General features: G+C 39.9%; 1 protein-coding gene across 4 annotated transcripts in view; it reads right to left on the bottom strand.

Moving 5' to 3' along the window:
* The window catches only part of FANCL (FA complementation group L), a 95,486-nt gene that overhangs the window by 45,485 nt on the left and 29,847 nt on the right, over window positions 1-20,154 (bottom strand). The window lies entirely within an intron of this gene.

The following is a 20,154-nucleotide window of genomic DNA, read 5'->3' as shown; positions in this document are numbered from 1 at the left end:
TAAACATAAGGTAGTCTATACAAAATGACTGCATTTCTTTCAAACTGGGACACATTTGCCTTTTCATACCGATGATAGGATTCTCAAGGCAAGAATACTGAAGTAGATTGCCATACCCTTCTCCAGTGGACCATGTTTTGTTAGAACTCTCCACCATGACTAATCCATCTTGATGAGTCATGGTGCTTAGTTTCATTGAGTTAGACAAGACTGTGGTCCCTGTGATCAGAGTGCTTAGTTTTCCGTGATTATGGTTTTCAGTCTGTCTGCCCTTTGATGGAGAAGGATAAGCAGCTGATGGGAGAGACTGACTGAGGGGGAAACTGGTTCTTCTTCTGATGGGCAGGGCCATGCTCAGTAAATCTTTAATCCAATTCCCTGTCCATGGGCAGGGATGTGTTCCCTCCCTGTTATTTGACCTGAGGCCAAACTATGGTGGAAGTAATGAAGATAATGGTGACCTCTTTCAGAAAGTCCCATGCACACACTGCTACACTCACTGACCCTAACCCTACAGCAGGCCACCGCCAACCCATACCTCCACCAGAGACTCCTAGACACACATGAGCAAGTCTGGGTCAGTCTTATGGGGTCACTGCTACTTTCTCCTGGTGGACTCAAGGTTCTGTTTGTGCCCTCCAAGCATCTGTTTCCCCAGTCCCATGAGGTAAAGTCTGATACCGTGAAGAGCAATACTGCATAGGAATCTGGAAAGTTAGGCCCATGAATCAAGGCAAACTGGACGTGGTCAAACAAGAGATGACAAGAGTGAACATCAACATCTTAGGATGTTCATCAAGAGAACTAAAATGGACTGGAATGGGTGAATTTAACTCACATGATCATTATATCTACTACTGTGGGCAAGAATCCCTTAGAAGAAATGGAGTAGCCATCATAGTCAAGACTATGAAATGCAGTACTTGGATGCAATCTCAAAAAAGACAGAATGATCTCTGTTCATGTCCAAGGCAAAACCATTCAATATCATAGTAATCTAAGTCTATGCCCCAACCAGTAATGCTAAAAAGCTGAAGTTGAACAGTATGAAGACCTATAAGACCTTCTAGAAATAACACCCCCAAAAAGAAGTCCCTTTCATTATAGGGCACTGGAATGCAAAAGCAGGAAGTCAAGAAACACCTGGAGTAACAGGCAAATTTGGCCTTGGAGTACAGAATGAAGCAGGGCAAAGGCTAGTAGAGTTTTGCCAAGAGAATACACTGGTCATAGCAAACACTCTCTTCCAACAACATAGGAGAAGACTCGACACATGGACATCACCAGATGGTCAACACTGAAATCAGACTGATTATATTCTTTGCAGCCAAAGATGAAGAAGCCCTATACAGTCAGCAAAAACAAGACCAGAAGCTGACCATGGCTCAGATCATGAACTTCTTATTGCCAAATCAGACTTAAACTGAAGAAAGTAGGGAAAACCACTAGACCATTCAGGTAGGACCAAAATCAAATCCCTTATGATTATACAGTGGAAGTAAGAAATAGATTCAAGAGATTAGATCTGATAGACAGAGTACCTGAAAAACTATGGATGGAGGTTTGTGACATTGTACAGGAGGCAGAGATCAAGACCATCCCTAAGAAAAAGAAAATGAAAAAAGTCAAAATGGTTGTCTGAGGAGGCCTTAAAAATAGCTGTGAAAAGAAGAGAAGTGAAAGGCAAAGGAGAAAAGTAAAGATATACCCATTTGAATACAAAGTTCCAAAGAATAGCAAGGAGAGGTAAGAAAGCCTTCCTCAATGAAAAATGCAAAGAAATAGAGGGAAACAATGGAATGGGAAAGACTAGAGATCTCTTCAAGAAAATAAGAGATATCAAGGGAACATTTCATGCAAAGATGGGCTCAATAAGGACAGAAATGGTATGGACCTAACAGAAGCAGAAGATATTATAAAGAGTTGGAAAGAATACACAGAAGAACTGTACAAAAAAGATCTTCATGACCAAGATATTCACGATGGTGAAATCACTCACCTAGAGCCAGGCATCCTGGAATGTGAAGTCAAGTGAGCTGTAGGAAGCATTACTATGAACAAAGCTAGTGAAGGTGATGGAATTCCAGTTGAGCTGTTTCAAATCCTGAAAGATGACACTGTGAAAGGGCTGCACTCTATATGCCAGCAAATTTGAAAAACTCAGCAGTGGCCACAGGACTGGAAAAGGTCCGTTTTCATTCCAATCCCAAAGAAAGGCAATGCCAAAGAATGCTCAAACTACCGCACAATTGCACTCATCTAACACGCTACCAAAGTAATGCTCAAAATTCTCCAAGCCAGGCTTCAACAGTACGTGAAATGTGAACTTCCAGATGTTCAAGTTGGTTTTAGAAAAGGCAGAGGAACCAGAGATCAAATTGCCAACATCCACTGGATCACTGAAAAAAAACCGAGTTCCAGAAAAACATCTATTTCTGCTTTATTGACTATGCCAAAGCCTTTGACTGTGTGGATCACAATAAACTGTGGAAAATTATTCAAGAGACAGGAACACCAGACCACCTTACCTGCCTCTTGAGAAAACCATATGCAGATCAAGAAGCAACAGTTAGAACTGGACACGAAACTACAGCCTGGTTCCAAATAGGGAAAGGAGTACGTCAAAGCTGTATACTGTCACCCTGCTTATTTAACTTATACGCAGAGTACATTATGAGAAATGCTGGACTGGATGAAGCATAACCCGGAATCAAAGATTTACAGGAGAAATATCAATAACCTCAGATATGCAGATGACACCTGCATGGCAGAAAGTGAAGAAGAACTAAAGAGCCTCTTGATGAAAGTGAAAGAGGAGACTGAAAAAGTTGGCTTAAAACTCAACATTTAGAAAACTAAGATCATGGCATCTGATCCCATCACCTCATGGCAAACAGATGGGAAAACAATGGAAACAGTGACAGACTTTATTTTTTTGGGCTCCAGAATCACTGCAGATGGTGACTGCAGCCATGAAATTAAAAGACACTTGCTCCTTGGAAGAAAAGTTATGTCCAACCTAGACAGCATATTAAAATGCAGAGACATTACCTTGCAACAAAGGTCCATCCAGTCAAGGCTATGGTTTTTCCAGTAGTCATGCATGGATGTGACAGTTGCACTATAAGGAAAGCTGAGCGCTGAAGAATTGATGCTTTTGAACTGTGGTATTGGAGAAGACTTTTGAGAGTCCCTTGGACTGCAAGGAGATCCAACCAGTCCATCCTAAAGGAAATCAGTCCTGAATATTCATTGGAGGACTGATGCTGAAGCTGAAACTGAAATACTTTGGCCACCTGATGCAAAGAACTGACTCACTGGAAAAGACCCTGATACTGGGAATGATTGAAGGCGGCAGGAGAAAGGGATGACAGAGGATGAGACAGTTGGATGGCATCACCAACTCAATGGACATGAGTCTGAGTAAACTCTGGGAGTTGTTGATGGACAGGAGACCTGGCATGCTGCAGTCCATGGGGTTGTAGAGTCGGACATGACTGAGCAACTGAACTGAACTGTACTGGGACACATTTGAGACTAAAATCGGCCAAGATAAAAGGAATTAGTTAGGACTATCCTAGGTAACTGCTACTGCTAAGTCACTTCAGTCGTGTCCGACTCTGTGTGACCCCATAGACGTCAGCCCACCAGGCTCTCTTGCCCCTGGGATTCTCCAGGCAAGAACACTGGAGTGGGTTGCCATTTTCCTTCCAATGCATGAAAGTGAAAAGTGAAAGGGAAGTTGCTCAGTCGTGTCCAACTCTTAGCGACCCCATGGACTGTAGCCTACCAGGCTCCTCCATCCATGGGATTTTCCAGGCAAGAGTACTGGAGTGGGGTGCCATCACCTTCTCCAATCCTAGGTAAAGTGAGATACAAATCAACCATTCTATTATGTTGGTGCAAATTTAATTACAGTTTTGGACAGTGAATTTTAAATAATTTTAACTAGGCTCAAACACATTTTTATTCATCAAAATAGGGAATCATTACAATCAACACATTTTTGTCAAGGAAAAATAACTTTGTTTATTCCTGTAGTGCAAAAGGCCATGCCTCGGGATTGATCAACTCTTGAAAGCATGTTCTGCCTCTTGCTGGTTGTAGAAGCGTTTTCCTACAAAAAGTTGCTTGAAGAAATGGTTGGTTGGCAAGAGGTCAGGTGAATATGGAGGATGAGGCAAAACCTCAGAACCCAATTAATTCAACTTTTGAAGCATTGGTTGTGCAACTTGCTCAAAAAACTGGGTCCTGTTAATCAATGCCAGCTGAAAGCATTGAAGTTTTTCGATAGTTATTGATTTGCTGAGCATACTTCTCAGATACAGTGGTTTCACTACGATTCAGAAACTTGTACTGAATCAGACTGTCAGCAGACCACCAAACAACCATCAAACACTGACCGAGACCTTTTTTGGGTGGAAGTTTGGCCTTGGGAAGTGCTTTGGAGCTTCTTCTCAGTCCAACCGTGGAGCTGGTCATCACCAGTTGTCATATAAAATCCACTTTTTGTCACATGTCACAATCTGATGGAGAAATGGTTCATTGTTGATGCACAGAATAAGAGAAGACCACACTTCAAAATGATGATTTTTTTTTTAATCTGTGGTCAGCTCATGATGCACCCACTTATTGAGTTTTCTCACCTTTCCAATTTTCTTCAAATGCCTCATGACTGTAGAATGGTTGATGTTGAGTTCTTCAGCAACTTCTCATGTAGTTGTAAGAGGATCAGCTTCAATGATGCTCTCAACTGGTTGCTGTCAACTCCGATGGCCTGCCACTACACTCATCTTCAAGGCTATTATCTCCTTTGCAAACCTTTTGAACTTCCACTGCACTACATGTTCAGTTAGCATTTTCTTGGCCAAATGCATTTTTGATGTTGTGAGTTGTTTCCCCTGCTTTATGGCCCATTTTGAACTCAAATAAGAAAATCACTCAATTTCTTTTTGTCTAACATCATTTCCATGGTCTAAAATAAACAGCAGCCGTGAAGAGATATCCCACGCCCAAGGTAAGAGAAACCCAAGTAAGATGGTAGGTGTTGCAAGAGTGCATCAGAGGCAGACACACTGAAACCATACTCACAGAAAACTAGTCAATCTAATCAAACTAGGACCACAGCCTTGTCTAACTCAATGAAACTAAGCCATGCCCGTGGGGAAAACCCAAGATGGGCGGTTCACGGTGGAGAGATCTGACAGAATGTGGTCCACTGGAGAAGGGAATGGCAAACCACTTCAGGATTCTTGCCTTGAGAACCCCATGAACAGTATGAAAAGGCAAAATGATAGGATACTGAAAGAGAAACTCCCAGGTCAGTAGGTGCCCAATATGCTACTGGAGATCAGTGGAGAAATAACTCCAGAAAGAATGAAGGGATGGAGCCAAAGCAAAAAGAATACCCAGCTGTGGATGTGACTGGTGATAGAAGCAAGGTCCGATGCTGTAAACAGCAATATTGCATTGAGACCTGGAATGTCAGGTCCATGCATCAAGGCAAATTGGAAGTGGTCAAACAAGAGATGGCAAGAGTGAATGTCGACATTCTAGGAATCAACGAACTAAAATGGACTGGAATGGGTGAATTTAACTCAGATGACCATTATATCTACTACTGTGGCAGGAATACCTCAGAAGAAATGGAGTAGCCATCATGGTCAACAAAAGAGTCTGAAATGCAGTACTTGGATGCAATCTCAAAAATGACAGAATGATCTCTGTTCATTTCCAAGGCAAAACCATTCAATATCACAGTAATCTAAGTCTATGCCCCAATCAGTAATGCTGAAAAAGCTGAAGTTGAACAGTTCTATGAAGACCTACAAGACCTTCTAGAAATAACACCCCCAAAAAGAAGTCCCTTTCATTATAGGGCACTGGAATGCAAAAGCAGGAAGTCAAGAAACACCTGGAGTAACAGGCAAATTTGGCCTTGGAGTACAGAATGAAGCAGGGCAAAGGCTAGTAGAGTTTTGCCAAGAGAATACACTGGTCATAGCAAACACTCTCTTCCAACAACATAGGAGAAGACTCTACACATGGACATCACCAGATGGTCAACACTGAAATCAGACTGATTATATTCTTTTGCAGCCAAAGATGAAGAAGCCCTATACAGTCAGCAAAAACAAGACCAGAAGCTGACCATGGCTCAGATCATGAACTTCTTATTGCCAAATCAGACTTAAACTGAAGAAAGTAGGGAAAACCACTAGACCATTCAGGTAGGACCAAAATCAAATCCCTTATGATTATACAGTGGAAGTAAGAAATAGATTCAAGAGATTAGATCTGATAGACAGAGTACCTGAAAAACTATGGATGGAGGTTTGTGACATTGTACAGGAGGCAGAGATCAAGACCATCCCTAAGAAAAAAGAAATGAAAAAAAGTCAAAATGGTTGTCTGAGGAGGCCTTAAAAATAGCTGTGAAAAGAAGAGAAGTGAAAGGCAAAGGAGAAAAGTAAAGATATACCCATTTGAATACAAAGTTCCAAAGAATAGCAAGAAGAGGTAAGAAAGCCTTCCTCAATGAAAAATGCAAAGAAATAGAGGAAAACAATGGAATGGGAAAGACTAGAGATCTCTTCAAGAAAATAAGAGATATCAAGGAACATTTCATGCAAAGATGGGCTCAATAAGGACAGAAATGGTATGGACCTAACAGAAGCAGAAGATATTATAAAGAGTTGGAAAGAATACACAGAAGAACTGTACAAAAAAGATCTTCATGACCAAGATATTCACGATGGTGAAATCACTCACCTAGAGCCAGGCATCCTGGAATGTGAAGTCAAGTGAGCTGTAGGAAGCATTACTATGAACAAAGCTAGTGAAGGTGATGGAATTCCAGTTGAGCTGTTTCAAATCCTGAAAGATGACACTGTGAAAGGGCTGCACTCTATATGCCAGCAAATTTGAAAAACTCAGCAGTGGCCACAGGACTGGAAAAGGTCCGTTTTCATTCCAATCCCAAAGAAAGGCAATGCCAAAGAATGCTCAAACTACCGCACAATTGCACTCATCTAACACGCTACCAAAGTAATGCTCAAAATTCTCCAAGCCAGGCTTCAACAGTACGTGAAATGTGAACTTCCAGATGTTCAAGTTGGTTTTAGAAAAGGCAGAGGAACCAGAGATCAAATTGCCAACATCCACTGGATCACTGAAAAAGCAACCGAGTTCCAGAAAAACATCTATTTCTGCTTTATTGACTATGCCAAAGCCTTTGACTGTGTGGATCACAATAAACTGTGGAAAATTATTCAAGAGACAGGAACACCAGACCACCTTACCTGCCTCTTGAGAAAACCATATGCAGATCAAGAAGCAACAGTTAGAACTGGACACGAAACTACAGCCTGGTTCCAAATAGGGAAAGGAGTACGTCAAAGCTGTATACTGTCACCCTGCTTATTTAACTTATACGCAGAGTACATTATGAGAAATGCTGGACTGGATGAAGCATAACCCGGAATCAAAGATTTACAGGAGAAATATCAATAACCTCAGATATGCAGATGACACCTGCATGGCAGAAAGTGAAGAAGAACTAAAGAGCCTCTTGATGAAAGTGAAAGAGGAGACTGAAAAAGTTGGCTTAAAACTCAACATTTAGAAAACTAAGATCATGGCATCTGATCCCATCACCTCATGGCAAACAGATGGGAAAACAATGGAAACAGTGACAGACTTTATTTTTGGGCTCCAGAATCACTGCAGATGGTGACTGCAGCCATGAAATTAAAAGACACTTGCTCCTTGGAAGAAAAGTTATGTCCAACCTAGACAGCATATTAAAATGCAGAGACATTACCTTGCAACAAAGGTCCATCCAGTCAAGGCTATGGTTTTTCCAGTAGTCATGCATGGATGTGACAGTTGCACTATAAGGAAAGCTGAGCGCTGAAGAATTGATGCTTTTGAACTGTGGTATTGGAGAAGACTTTTGAGAGTCCCTTGGACTGCAAGGAGATCCAACCAGTCCATCCTAAAGGAAATCAGTCCTGAATATTCATTGGAGGACTGATGCTGAAGCTGAAACTGAAATACTTTGGCCACCTGATGCAAAGAACTGACTCACTGGAAAAGACCCTGATACTGGGAATGATTGAAGGCGGCAGGAGAAAGGGATGACAGAGGATGAGACAGTTGGATGGCATCACCAACTCAATGGACATGAGTCTGAGTAAACTCTGGGAGTTGTTGATGGACAGGGAGACCTGGCATGCTGCAGTCCATGGGGTTGTAGAGTCGGACATGACTGAGCAACTGAACTGAACTGTACTGGGACACATTTGAGACTAAAATCGGCCAAGATAAAAGGAATTAGTTAGGACTATCCTAGGTAACTGCTACTGCTAAGTCACTTCAGTCGTGTCCGTCTCTGTGTGACCCCATAGACGTCAGCCCACCAGGCTCTCTTGCCCCTGGGATTCTCCAGGCAAGAACACTGGAGTGGGTTGCCATTTCCTTCTCCAATGCATGAAAGTGAAAAGTGAAAGGGAAGTTGCTCAGTCGTGTCCAACTCTTAGCGACCCCATGGACTGTAGCCTACCAGGCTCCTCCATCCATGGGATTTTCCAGGCAAGAGTACTGGAGTGGGGTGCCATCACCTTCTCCAATCCTAGGTAAAGTGAGATACAAATCAACCATTCTATTATGTTGGTGCAAATTTAATTACAGTTTTGGACAGTGAATTTTAAATAATTTTAACTAGGCTCAAACACATTTTTATTCATCAAAATAGGGAATCATTACAATCAACACATTTTTGTCAAGGAAAAATAACTTTGTTTATTCCTGTAGTGCAAAAGGCCATGCCTCGGGATTCGATCAACTCTTGGAAAGCATGTTCTGCCTCTTGCTGGTTGTAGAAGCGTTTTCCCTACAAAAAGTTGCTTGAAGAAATGGTTGGTTGGCAAGAGGTCAGGTGAATATGGAGGATGAGGCAAAACCTCGTAACCCAATTAATTCAACTTTTGAAGCATTGGTTGTGCAACTTGCTCAAAAACTGGGTCCTGTTAATCAATGCCAGCTGAAAGCATTGAAGTTTTCGATAGTTATTGATTTGCTGAGCATACTTCTCAGATACAGTGGTTTCACTACGATTCAGAAACTTGTACTGAATCAGACTGTCAGCAGACCACCAAACAACCATCAAACACTGACCGAGACCTTTTTTGGGTGGAAGTTTGGCCTTGGGAAGTGCTTTGGAGCTTCTTCTCAGTCCAACCGTGGAGCTGGTCATCACCAGTTGTCATATAAAATCCACTTTCTGTCACATGTCACAATCTGATGGAGAAATGGTTCATTGTTGATGCACAGAATAAGAGAAGACCACACTTCAAAATGATGATTTTTTTTTTAATCTGTGGTCAGCTCATGATGCACCCACTTATTGAGTTTTCTCACCTTTCCAATTTTCTTCAAATGCCTCATGACTGTAGAATGGTTGATGTTGAGTTCTTCAGCAACTTCTCATGTAGTTGTAAGAGGATCAGCTTCAATGATGCTCTCAACTGGTTGCCGTCAACTTCCGATGGCCTGCCACTACACTCATCTTCAAGGCTATTATCTCCTTTGCAAACCTTTTTGAACTTCCACTGCACTACATGTTCAGTTAGCATTTTCTTGGCCAAATGCATTTTTGATGTTGTGAGTTGTTTCCCCTGCTTTATGGCCCATTTTGAACTCAAATAAGAAAATCACTCGAATTTCTTTTTGTCTAACATCATTTCCATGGTCTAAAATAAACAGCAGCCGTGAAGAGATATCCCACGCCCAAGGTAAGAGAAACCCAAGTAAGATGGTAGGTGTTGCAAGAGTGCATCAGAGGGCAGACACACTGAAACCATACTCACAGAAAACTAGTCAATCTAATCAAACTAGGACCACAGCCTTGTCTAACTCAATGAAACTAAGCCATGCCCGTGGGGCAACCCAAGATGGGCGGTTCACGGTGGAGAGATCTGACAGAATGTGGTCCACTGGAGAAGGGAATGGCAAACCACTTCAGGATTCTTGCCTTGAGAACCCCATGAACAGTATGAAAAGGCAAAATGATAGGATACTGAAAGAGAAACTCCCCAGGTCAGTAGGTGCCCAATATGCTACTGGAGATCAGTGGAGAAATAACTCCAGAAAGAATGAAGGGATGGAGCCAAAGCAAAAAGAATACCCAGCTGTGGATGTGACTGGTGATAGAAGCAAGGTCCGATGCTGTAAACAGCAATATTGCATTGAGACCTGGAATGTCAGGTCCATGCATCAAGGCAAATTGGAAGTGGTCAAACAAGAGATGGCAAGAGTGAATGTCGACATTCTAGGAATCAACGAACTAAAATGGACTGGAATGGGTGAATTTAACTCAGATGACCATTATATCTACTACTGTGGGCAGGAATACCTCAGAAGAAATGGAGTAGCCATCATGGTCAACAAAAGAGTCTGAAATGCAGTACTTGGATGCAATCTCAAAAATGACAGAATGATCTCTGTTCATTTCCAAGGCAAAACCATTCAATATCACAGTAATCTAAGTCTATGCCCCAATCAGTAATGCTGAAAAAGCTGAAGTTGAACAGTTCTATGAAGACCTACAAGACCTTCTAGAAATAACACCCCCAAAAAGAAGTCCCTTTCATTATAGGGCACTGGAATGCAAAAGCAGGAAGTCAAGAAACACCTGGAGTAACAGGCAAATTTGGCCTTGGAATACAGAATGAAGCAGGGCAAAGGCTAGTAGAGTTTTGCCAAGAGAATACACTGGTCATAGCAAACACTCTCTTCCAACAGCATAGGAGAAGACTCTACATATGGATATCACCAGATGGTCAACACCGAAATCAGACTGATTATATTCTTTGCAGCCAAAGATGGAGAAGCCCTATACAGTCAGCAAAAACAAGACCAGGAGCTGACTGTGGCTCAGATCATGAACTCCTTATTGCCAAATTCAGACTTAAACTGAAGAAAGTAGGGAAAACCACTAGACCATTCAGGTATGACCGAAATCAAATCCCTTATGATTATACAGTGGAAGTGAGAAATAGATTTAAGGGCCTAGATCTAATAGATAGAGTGCCTGATGAACTATGGACTGAGGTTCGTGACACTGCACAGGAGACAGGGATCAAGACTATCCCCATGGAAAAGAAATGCAAAAAAGCAAAATGGCAATCTGGGGAGGCCTTACAAATAGCTATGAAAAGAAGAGAAGCGAAAAGCAAAGGAGAAAAGCAAAGATATAAGCATCTGAATGCAGAGTTCCAAAGAATAGCAAGAAGAGATCAGAAAGCCTTCTTCAGCGATCAATGCAAAGAAATAGAGGAAAACAACAGAATGGGAAAGACTAGAGATCTCTTCAAGAAAATTAGAGATATCAAGGGAACATTTCATGCAAAGATGGGCACAAAAAAGGACAGAAATGGTATGGACCTAACAGAAGCAGAAGATATTAAGAAGAGGTGGCAAGAATACACAGAAGAACTGTACAAAAAAGATCTTCATGACCCAGATAATCACCATGGTGTGATCACTCACCTAGAGCCAGACATCCTGGAACTTGAAGTCAAGTGGGCCTTAGGAAGCATCACTATGAACAAAGCTAGTGGAGGTGATGGAATTCCAGTTGAGCTGTTTCAAATCCTGGAAGATGATGCTGTGAAAGTGCTACACTCAATATGCCAGCAAATTTGGAAAACTCAGCAGTGGCCACAGGCCTGGAAAAGGTCACTTTTCATTCCAATCCCAAAGAAAGGCAATGCCAAAGAATGCTCAAACTTTCGCACAATTGCACTCATCTCACACACTAGTAAAGTAATGCTCAAAATTCTCCAAGCCAGGCTTCAGCAATATGTGAACCATGAACTTCCTGATGTTCAAGATGGTTTTAAAAAAGGCAGAGGAACCAGAGATCAAATTGCCAACATCCGCTGGATCATGGAAAAAGCAAGAGAGTTCCAGAAAAACATCTATTTCTGCTTTATTGACTATGCCAAAGCCTTTGACTGTGTGGATCACAATAAACTGTGGAAAATTCTGAAAGAGATGGGAATACCAGACCACCTGACCTGCCTCTTGAGAAATTTGTATGCAGGTCAGGAAGCAACAGTTAGAACTGGACATGGAACAACAGACTGGTTCCAAATAGGAAAAGGAGTACTTCAAGGCTGTATATTGTCACCCTGCTTATTTAACTTATATGCAGAGTACATCATGAGAAACGCTGGGCTGGAAGAAGCACAAGCTGGAATCAAGATTGTCGGGAGAAATATCAATAACCTCAGATATGCAGATGACACCACCTTTATGGCAGAAAGTGAAGAGGAACTCAAAATCCTCTTGATGAAAGTGAAAGAGGAGAGTGAAAAAGTTGGCTTAAAGCTCAACATTCAGAAAACGAAGATCATGGCATCTGATCCCATCACTTCATGGGAAATAGATGGGGAAACAGTGGAAACAGTGTCAGACTTTATTTTTTTGGGCTCCAAAATCAGTGCAGATGGTGACTGCAGCCATGAAATTAAAAGACGCTTACTCCTTGGAAGGAAAGTTATGACCAATCTACATAGCATATTCAAAAGCAGAGACATTACTTTGCCAACAAAGGTTCGTCTAGTCAAGGCTATGGTTTTTCCAGTGGTCATGTATAGATGTGAGAATTGGACTGTGAAGAAGGCTGAGCGCCAAAGAATTGATGCTTTTGAACTGTGGTGTTGGAGAAGACTCTTTAGAGTCCCTTGGACTGCAAGGAGATCCAACCAGTCCATTCTGAAGGAGATCAGCCCTGGGATTTCTTTTGAAGGAGTGATGCTAAAGCTGAAACTCCAGTACTTTGGCCACCTCATGCGAAGAGTTGACTCATTGGAAAAGACTGTGATGCCGGGAGGGATTGGGGGCAGGAGGAGAAGGGGACGACAGAGGATGAGATGGCTGGATGGCATCACTGACTCGATGGACGTGAGTTGGGTGAACTCTGGGAGTTGGTGAAGGACAGGGAGGCCTGGTGTGCTGCAATTCATGGGGTCGCAAAGAGTCAGACATGACTGAGTGACTAACTGAACTGAACTGAACTGAATGTCATTAGCAAAAAAAAATGTAAAGTGAGAAATGTAAATTAAAATGATGTATAACTTAACCACATTCAATGTATTTTAATATCAAATGTCAAACTTCAACAGTGCAAAACTGCAATTATTTTTGCACCAACATAATGAAAAGCAAACAATGCTTTCAACTTCAGGACATCCTTAATACCAAGCAGAAAATCCTGTTAAACCCTAAGGATTCTGCTTAATTCTTACTGTTTTAATGAGCCATTCTATAACACAACACAAGCAAAAGTTAACAGAAAGCTATCATGACACTTTTTTGCATCACTCAGTTTTTTGAGCCAGTTATAAAACCCAAAATTATCCACAACTTCATTTTACCCTAGGACAACTTGTGTTTTTAGTGTGTTCTTATGAAAGTTGAAGCAAGTATAGAAATTATAACAATAGCAATCAAACAAGATCAGCACTATTTCTCACTGTGTTTCTATTAGAAAGGTACACAAATATAGAGAGTAAAGGAAAGATTTCAATCATATTTTAAATATTTCCTTTTTTCTAACTTTAGTTTTTTTTTTTTTTTGTTTTTTTTCCACAAAACCTGATCCTATAGAGTTGATTACATATGTCAAGTATGTAATTTAAAAACACAACTAAGTTTTCCTTACCTTAAAAAAAAATCCTTCTTTTATGATTGGGTTTTACTATTCCACTAACAAATCTACAAGATTATTATTTAGAGTGGAAGTAAAATATAGACTGTATTGACATGGTCGAGGAATCATGAGAGTTTGAAAATCCATTTATATCCATTTGTCATGCAAATAATTATGTATGTTATTTTTAAAAATATTTTAAATTAAGAAGTTGGCCAGCAGCTCAGGCAGGGCCTCAAAAAAGCATGAAGACAGTGGTTCAGGTCTCATTTTTAACTCCATGGGTCCTGAAATCCAGTAGTGTCAGTGTCTCAAGTGTACTAGGCCTGATTTAAGAATTAACTCACAAAAATAAAATTGAAAGATGTTTTTGCTTTGCCAGACAGTGGTGGATAAATACTGACAAAACCTTACTATATGGCTTCTCACAATCCATGCAGATAACTTCTCTTCTGCTACACATTATTTGTAAAGACTATGAAACAAATGATTAGGTAACAGCAGGTATATTCTAATTCAATCACGCATCCTAACTACTATAATTAAACTATGATTTTTCATAAATCTAAGCAACAGATTTGAAAACTATCATTTTTTTCACATGGCAAATTTTTTCCATAAGGAGAGTCACACTTTGAGGCTGAAACTAATAAAATCTATGTCCAATTACTTGAGGGAGCTTTACTAAAGGCTCCATATCAGAGCCATCTCCAGAGCACAACTCCAAGAAGCATCATCAAGCCAAATATGATGCTGGCCAAGCAGCCAGCCTTGGCCATGTACACGCATCTTATAAGCGAAGTTGGGGATAAAAATACACATCTTGAAACTTTTTCGGAGAATTAAATAGGAACAGCACCCCACTCCAGTACTCTTGCCTGGAAAATCCCATGGACAGAGGAACCTGGTAGGCGGCAGTCCATGGGGTCGCACAGAGTCGGACACGACTGAGCGACTTCACTTTTCACTTTCATGCATTGGAGAAGGAAATGGCAACCCACTCCAGTGTTCTTGCCTGGAGAATCCCAGCGACGGGGAAGCCTGGTGGGCTGCCGTCTATGGGGTCGCACAGAGTCGGACATGACTGAAGTGACTTAGAAGCAGCATAAAGTAGCTAGCAGGAACTTATAATTGGAATTTCCTATATATAATAACCTTAGTCTAAAGAGAAGACAAACACTAATACTGTGATGAATGCTACAGTAGAGTATTCATATCCTTACCTTGGCTTTCATCTATTATCTGAGTTAGAAACCTGTTTCTTTTTTTCTCCCATATCAGAAGAATGTATATAAAGCAAAGCAAAAGTCAGTACTTTCTATGTGTCTATAAAAACACTTATTCCATAAAATATTTTATATACTTGCACTACTTCTAACTTTGTTGCTAACAGATCTCAAAAAATCCTTTAAGTATATTCCATAGTATCTACCTGGGTTAGAATTAAGTACTACTGGAATCATCTACTTAAATTCTGAGTCTTCTACTAGATGTAAGTTCCATGAGGCATCTTAAGTCTTGACTGTGTATCTTCACTGCCTTATATTATAGGCATCTGATAAACAATAGGTGGAAAAAACTAAATTATTCAAAAATCTGATATTCGCATACTCAATGCTTCAACTAATACTCATTATTGGAGTTCTCCCAATAATGTGACATCTACTTAGAAATTGCCTCAAACTATCAAAATAACAGAAATAAAACAAGAACATTGCTTCTTCCCTTTCCAAGGCCTTCCTACATCCCTATCTTCTAAACACTAAAATCTTAATATTTAAGCATCAGAAAATAAGTCAAAGTAATTTTTCTCTTCTATCACTTCAAATCCAAAGAATAATCACGTCCATGACATAAATGGCTCAGATGTTAAAGAATCTGCCTGCAATGCAGGAGACCTGGGTTCAATCCGTGGGTCAGAAAGATACCGTGGAGAAGGGAATGGCTACCCACTCCAATATTCTTGCCAAGAGAACTCCATGGACAGAGAAGCCGGGTCTACAGTTCCATGGGGCTGCAAACAGTAGGACATGCCTGAGCGACTTTCACTTTCAGGACATCAATGCTTGAAGAAAAATCTTTTTAACTTCAGCAGGATTGTTAAAAGTGCACCTCAATGCATTACTTGTCTTCTCTGTCTCTATCCCAAATCCTATTCAGGAATGACACCTTATCAGATAAGGTTAATTTCATGAATATGCACTAACCAGTTCTCAATTTCACCATAATGGTACCTTTAAAATTATACATAACATCCATTTCTAGATAAAAAATGGAGTACCTTAGACCAAAACTTCCAATGAGAACAACTAAAGCAGCCTGATAACAAGGAAAAGAAAAAGAAAGTTTCAAGGTGTCAAAAAATTGCTAAGGCAACCAGGACTTGACAGACCAAGGTCCTGAAGAAGGGGGAACAGAGGAGAAGTAAGACAACGCTTCAGCCATTTTTCCCTCACAGTATCTAGCAATTCCCTCAGGGGAAGAAAAGGAGGATCTGAGGAAATGGGGCAAGCAGAGAGTTATAAGTAGCCAAACAAACAAACAGAAACAAAAGAACAAAAACCAACTCAGCAGCATTTCTGGCAATCTCATGAGAATAGAGGAATAAAAATAAGAGACTTATCCAGAATCTGGTGAAAAGTTAGGGTCAGAGACTGGAGCCTAATATTCTGGCAATTTTTCATCAAAACTTTTCATAAATTGCAAGGTATAAGAGGATAAAAAGCCAAGCAGAAAGCCAATGAAAAACAAAGTGTAGTATTTAGAAATCTCATAATATTGAAGAGAAATTAATTAGAATTTAGAACCCACCAGTGGGGAAAAGTCCCAGTGAACATACCCATGCCCTCAGTGGGAATCCCTGGAGGGCTAACTATAAAAGCAAAGCAAACAAGATGCATATGAAGCACTGCCCCAGATGGAGCCCAGACTCTAATGGAGAGGTAAACAAGCCTTACAGACAAAGATTAGAGTTTAGGGTCTACCAAGGGAGAAATCCAAATGAACACACTTGGCTCCTGCTTGAAAGCTCTGGAGGGTTATAGCCTGGGGGTGGAGAGGGGACAATGAGAACCCTGCAAAAACTACAACCCATCCTGAATCACTGCAGTCTCTATGGCAGCTTGCCCCCACTTTATTTTCCTAGCAAAAAAAAAAGTAAACCCTTTGTAGAAGAAAATATCATCTGGAGCCTCTATGTTTTTTAATACACAATTTGCAACACTCAACAAAAGATTATCAGGCATAGCAATGAAGCCTGAATGGCCAAGGGCAAAACACTGAAGAACAGCCAGCAGGATAGTAAAAAAGGAAAAAAGGGGCATTAGCTAGAATGCATAGAAATTAAGACAGCTTCCTCATTTCTCCTCTTTTTGCCTTTTTTTTTTTTTGGCTCAGATGGTAAAAAATGTGCCTGCAATGCCGGAGGTCTGGGTTCGATCCTTGGGTTGGGAAGATCCCCTGGAGAAGGAAACAGCAACCCACTCCAGTGTTCTTGCCTGGAGAATCCCATGAACAAAGGAGAAAGAGTTGGACATGACAGAGCGACTAACACTTTCACTTTTCAATCATGTTACTAAGCAGAAACAGGGAGACAACATTTTACATTTTTTGTTGTTGTTATATAATATTCAACTTTGTACTGAATCAATTGTGACAATAAAGGAAAACCTTTACTTTTTGCTCTTAAAAAAAAAGTCTAGGTCTTGGTATTTACCTAACAGAGTTAAAAAATAACATCCACATGAAAAACCTGCACACAGCTGTTTACAGCAGCTTTCATAACTGCCAAAACTTGGAAGCAAGCAAGATGTCCTTCAGCTTGTGAATGGATAAACTGTGGTTCACCCAGACAATGAAATATTATTCAGTGCTAAAAACAAATGAGCTATGAAAAGATTGAGAAGAAATTGAAATACATAGTACCAGTGAAATAAGTCAACATGAAAAGACTTCATAATGTATGATTCCAATCACATGATATTTTGGAAAAGGCAAAACTTTTGGAGAGAGTGAACAGAGCAGTAGTTGCCAGGGGTCAGAGCAGAAGAAGGGATGAGTAGGTAGAACATAAGGTATTTCAGAGGTAGTGAAATTACTGTGTACCGTATTATAGTAGCAGATACATGTTTTTATACATTTGTCCAAAACGAGAGAAAGCATATGACCAAGAGTATATGCTACCGTAAACTGTGGTTTGGGGGTGATAACAATATGTCAGTGTGGGTTCATCCACTGTAACCAATGTACCACTCTGACAGGGGATGCTGATAATGGGGGAATCTAAGGGTTTATTTGGGGGAAGAAAGCATATGGAAAATCTCCATACCCTCCTAATTTTGTGATGACCCCAAAATTACTCTTAAAAAAACAAGTCTATTAACAAAAATTAATAAAAGTACCAGGAATGCCAAGATCCAGGACTATATTGACAGAAAATCACACAAAAATAATAAATTAAAAATAGACTCAAGTGGATCTAGATTACGGGAGTAGGTAGGAAAAATTTTAAACTATGAAAATATAGAGAAAAAATAAGAGGATTTCAATAGAGCATTAAAATCTAGTAGAGTTATACTAATACCCAACAAAGTAGACATTAAGGTAAGAAATATTACTAGATACATAAAGAAACATTTAATGATGAGGGAAAATCACAAGGAAGATGCAGCAATTATAAATCTATATGCACTCTAAAATTAAAAACAGAACTTCAATATGATTCAGCAATTCCATTTCTGAGTATATGTCTGAAACAAATCACAATGTCAAAGAGATACCTGCACACCCATCAATGCAGCATTATTTACAACAGCCAACACGGAAACAACCCAAGTGCCCACGGACAGATGAATGGATAAATAAAATGTGGTCTGTGTGTGTATATATATATACATACACCATGGAATATTTTTCAACCATAAAAAAGGACATTCTACCATTTGCAACAACATGGATGACCTCTAATGCGCACTATGCTAAATGAAATAAGACAAACAGAAAAAGGCATGATGTCACTTATATGTGGCATCTAAAAAGTATCCTAAAATACTAAATTCACAGATACAGAGAAAAGACTGGGGGTTGCCAGAGATGGCTGTGGAAGGTGAGTGCAATGAGTGAAAAGAAATCATCAGGTACAAACTTCCAGTTAGAAAATAATTAATCGGAGTGTAATTGCTTATATACATTACAGCTTATATAGTGACTGTAGCTTATAATATTGAACAGATGACCCTTGAACAACATGGGGGTTAGATGCACCAACCTTCAACACAGTCGAAAATCCACCTATAACTTTACAGTAGGCCCTCCATTGCTGCAGTTCCACATCCATGCATTAAACCAACGGTAGATCAGACAGTACTGCAGTAACATTCACTGAAAAAAATCTGCATATAAGAACCTGTGATGTTCAAGGGTCAACTGTATCATAGATTTCAAAGCTGCTAAAAGTAAATCTTCCAAGTTCTCATCATAAGAAAAAAAAAATATGTATGTATGCTTACAGATGTTATCTAGACTTCTTGTGGCAATCATTTCATAATGCATAGACACACTGTATGCTGTACATGTGTATGAGTTCAGTCACTCTGTTGTGTCTGCCTTTTACAACCCCGTGGACTGTAGCCCACCAGTTTCCTCTGTCCATTCAATTTTCCAGGCAAAAATACTGAAGGAGGTTGCCACCTCCTACTACAAGGGATCTTCCTGACCCAGAGATTGAACTCATCTCTCGCTGCACTGGTAGGCAGATTCTTTACCACTGAACCACCTGAGAAGTTCATTACATTGTACACCTGAAACTAGTATATGGTCAAGTATACCTCAATAAAAAAATATTAAAAGCAATTCTTTAGTCAGAAGGAAAATTATTCCAGACATGATAAAAATGCATTAAGGAAGGAATAAAGAACACTGGGAGAAATAATTGTGTGTGTATGTATAAACACTGACTTTAAAAACAATAATAATGTTTGTCAAATTTAAATATAGAATTAAAATGCATTATAACAATAACAACAGGGGGAGAAACTGCAATAGAATTTTAGATCCTCACAACATAAGAAAACTGGTAAAGATAACAATATACATTTTGCTATGTGTCTATTGTAATCTCTAAGATAACCTCTAAAAGAATAAAAAAGTATATACCTAACAAGTTAATAGAAAAATATAATAAAAATTGTGATTAATTCAAATAAAGGCAGATCAAGAGAAAAACACAAAATATATGAGACAAACAGAAAACATGCAGCAAGAGAGTAGATATAAAACTAAGTAAATCGGGTGATGTCAGTCATTGGCAGTCGGAAGCTCCTAAAATTCTCCTCTCATACAATAGCAACAAGAAATTGACCCAAAAATTTCAGCAAAAAAGTATACAAGATGAGTGAGTGAAAGTCGCTCAGCCGTGTCCGACTCTTTGTGACCGCATG

Source organism: Bos mutus, chromosome 11 (assembly GCF_027580195.1).
Source record: "Bos mutus isolate GX-2022 chromosome 11, NWIPB_WYAK_1.1, whole genome shotgun sequence".
Taxonomy (NCBI): domain Eukaryota; kingdom Metazoa; phylum Chordata; class Mammalia; order Artiodactyla; family Bovidae; genus Bos; species Bos mutus.
Note: the sequence above shows the minus strand (reverse complement) of the source record. Positions and strands in the feature narration are given on the sequence as shown.